The following is a 3,485-nucleotide window of genomic DNA, read 5'->3' on the forward strand; positions in this document are numbered from 1 at the left end:
CCCATTCCACTGCCAGGAATATGTGCACCGTATGCAAAGATAGGAGAGTAACTGCTGCACTGTTGTAACTGAGAAGGAGGAGAAGGGATGGGCAGGGAGGAGAAGGGGACAATCTGTGTGTCCATCAGTAGGGGACTGTATGAAATTCAAGATGTTACAGCCATTAGAAAACAGGACGTCATCTGTGTGTGCTCGCGGGGAACTCTCCAGCATAACACTGTTAAGGGGGGGCTTGGGGACGAACAAAGTGCCAAACAGTTTTTAAAGTCGGTTGACCTCGATAACCCTTCCCGCACCCCCAAGCGGCACATGCTGAGACAGACTTTCCCGTTTAAGAGTGAATGAATTTGCGGGGGGCCCCTCCCCCTAGTGTGGCTGAAATTGGCCCCTGTTCTTCACTGCGATGGGGAACGAAGGGCAATTGCAGGACCTGCCACCAACGGCCACGAGAGGGCGCGCCGAAGTAGCCAAACCCACTAAGGCCCAGCGCGGTCCGCACCGACCCATCCCGAACAAAACACCGTCTTGTTTTCCAAAGGCTGATAGGGGTCCCCACAGGGTGTTCACACGCGGTCTCCTCATAAGTAAACGAACATAATTGCAATTTAATTTCTTCTAAATTGCATCAACAATTAAAGAGAAATTACTCCGCTCGCCCGTTCTATTTTTTTTTTTTTTTTGCAACAGGCTCCTTGGGTAATTTCAGCAATTTAAATGAAGTCCTTTGTGGGGAAGCAATCGGATTTCAATGACTTTCTCCCTGGAGCTCGGTGGTAGGTAGGCTCTGCCTCTAACGCCTACTTTTGATTTACTGTGAATCTCCCAACATCTTAATGTGTCGTTTCGCCTTTGCTGTCTGATGATAAGTAACCTCATTCCTCAGAACTAGGCATATAAATATGTCTCTCTGTGGCCATCATGACTCACCTTTTCAAGTTCAAAAGGTAAAAAATAGAAAGCTTTCCTCCCGCTGGGCCCCTCCCTTCCTCCTTCGCACAGCCTCCTACTGTTAAGGCCTGTCTGGTAATTTATTCTTTTGATCTCAGGTCTACAAACCTTTTAGTAATGCCTGTATGTCCCCGGAAGGATGGAAATTAGTAACCCTTGGCATACTCTCTCCCTGCCTCAGTTCTAGGCACCGGGAAACAGGGCCGGACCAGGAAAAAAAGGTCCTGCCCTGTTCACAGTGGCCAAAAGATAGAAACCCCCAGCTGTCTGTGTACAAATGAACCGATAAACCCAATGGGGTCTGTCCATACAATGGAATATTATTTGGCCATATAAAGGAATGGAACACTGAGACATGCTACATCGTGGGTAAATCTTGAAAACATCACGCTAAGGGAAGAGAACAGATACATATTATACAACTTAATTAGTATGAAATGTCCAGAATAGGCAAAATCCATAGAGACACAAGGAGACGAATGATTGCCAGCGGCTGGGGGGAGGGGGTAGGAGGGAGGGATTGCCTCATCGGTACGGGGTCTCCCTTAGGGTGATGAAAATGCTTTGGAATGTACTTAAGGCCACTGAATTGTACACTTTCCAGTGGTTAACCTTATATTATATGAATTTCACATCAATTAAAAAGAAAAGAAAAAAGCCCTGTCTTTATAGAATTTACATCCTAATGGGAGTAGGTTGAAAATAAACCCATAGATAAATAGATAATGTATCACATGAGTTTGAAGTCACGTGGGAGAGACAGACAAGTGAACAAATAATTTTATTTTAGTGTAGGCAGTGTCCTGACAGACACATGCTAAGAAGGAAGAAATTCCAGATAATACTGTACTGTAGAAGTTTCCAGCAGCTTCAGCTGGTGCCCTGGGGTTGAGTTCCAGCCCTGGCTAATTGGCTGTGTGACCTTGGGCAGGTCATGTATTTTTATTCATTTATTCACATGAGATGCGTTGAGTCTACAAAGATGCTGGGTTTTCCCGAGTCATTTCTGTTCTTTTCGAATGCGTCTGTCTTTTCTGTCTGTTTTTAAAGTCTGAAATCCTGCTTTACCCAGTGGCAATTTGACAAGTGCATGGAGTGATGCTACTTGGGGACTTGGAGAGCACGGGGGTTTCTGAGAAGCATTAGGGCCTTGTGATCTGCAGGACTGAGAGAGAGAAAACAGAGATGGGACTCCCTGGGGATTCACCCTGAGAATTCCCACCGTCGTGGTTTTTGCTTCCATATGGGATCTGGGGGCACTGGTTTGAGTGATCCGACCGCGAATCTCAAGCCACAGTGGATGCTCAGAAGCCAATGAAGACCCTTGGGCAGGCCCCGCTGGAGAGCCATCTCCCAGCCCTTAGTGACGCTGAGGAGGACAAACCTGACTCTACTGCAGCATTGAGCTGATTTATCCCCTGGGGAATCGCGTGACACAGGAAACGGTGGCTGCTGCTATGGAAACTTTGCAGCCATTGGGGGTGCTGGGGTAGCTTATATTTATATAAGTATATATTGTATATAAATTGAATTACGGCCTCTCCTCATGACCTTATTTTACCTTAATTACCTCTTTAACAGCTCGTCTCCAAATACTGGTCCCAGGGGTTGGGACTTCCACATATGAATTTTGAGGGGACACAGTTCAGCTCATAATGCTCCCGAACATCTGCAAGCATCTGAGTCCTAAAAACCCAACCCAGAAAGATTTCTGACTCTCCCCGTCTCTCACCTCCTCCTGGCTGGCGGTCTGGCCACTGAATACAGTTGTCCCCAGAAAAGCCCCATCTCCTCGTGGCCACTTCCTGAGAATGAAAGGGTGGGGGGTGACTTATTTTGAAAATTCAGAATTCGACCTTGACCATTTCTGGGCTGACAGCAACCTAGCGTATTCCCTCCTGGAATATATGACTAGTCTGGGATCTTCAGGTAAAAAGAAGCGATAGGAGCCAGTAAGCATACCTGTGTGATTATGCAGGCCGAGAAGTCCCAGGTCTGTAATTGGCAAGCGGGACACCCAGGAGAGACGGTGGCATCAGTTCCAGCTCAAGTCGGAGTCTGGAGGCAGAGGAAGACCAACGTCCCAGCGTGAGGACAGTTGGGCAGAGAGAAAGGGTCCTTTCTCACTCAGCCTTTTCTTCTCCTCTGCTTGAGTCTTCAATGATTGGCTGAGGCCCATGTGAAAGCAGCAACCTGCTTTATATAGGCCACTGATTCAAATGTGAGTCTCACCCAGAACCACCCACACGGACACACCCAGAATCACGTTTGACCACATGTCTGGGCACCCTGTGGCCCAGTCAGGTTGACACATAAAATTAACCATCACAGAGTGGGAACTTGGCCGGAGGGGGCCTAGGAGACGCACACGTAACTCTGTTTTGGCCAGCTGGACTCTCTTGTCGGATTAACAGGGTCCTAGATCATGGGGATGATGACCATTTCATCGAGTACCCCGCTCACTGAACCCCCCCACAGTGGCCCCCTAAAGTGGGGCCGTCATGGTTCTCTATCCGTTTCATTAAAATGCCCTTGTC

General features: G+C 47.8%; 1 long non-coding RNA gene across 1 annotated transcript; it reads right to left on the reverse strand.

Annotated features, from left to right (window-relative positions):
- Positions 1–1,713: 1,713 nt before the first annotated feature.
- On the reverse strand, positions 1,714–3,158 carry LOC141569462 (uncharacterized). Its single transcript, XR_012493138.2, has 3 exons — positions 2,911–3,158; positions 2,681–2,753; positions 1,714–2,113 (listed from the first exon to the last, which is right to left on the reverse strand). It is a non-coding gene; the product is annotated as an uncharacterized LOC141569462 (long non-coding RNA).
- Positions 3,159–3,485: the final 327 nt, after the last annotated feature.

The sequence above is a fragment of the Rhinolophus sinicus genome, chromosome 10 (genome assembly GCF_057876585.1).
Source record: "Rhinolophus sinicus isolate RSI-liver-muscle chromosome 10, RSI-T2T, whole genome shotgun sequence".
NCBI classification, from domain to species: domain Eukaryota; kingdom Metazoa; phylum Chordata; class Mammalia; order Chiroptera; family Rhinolophidae; genus Rhinolophus; species Rhinolophus sinicus.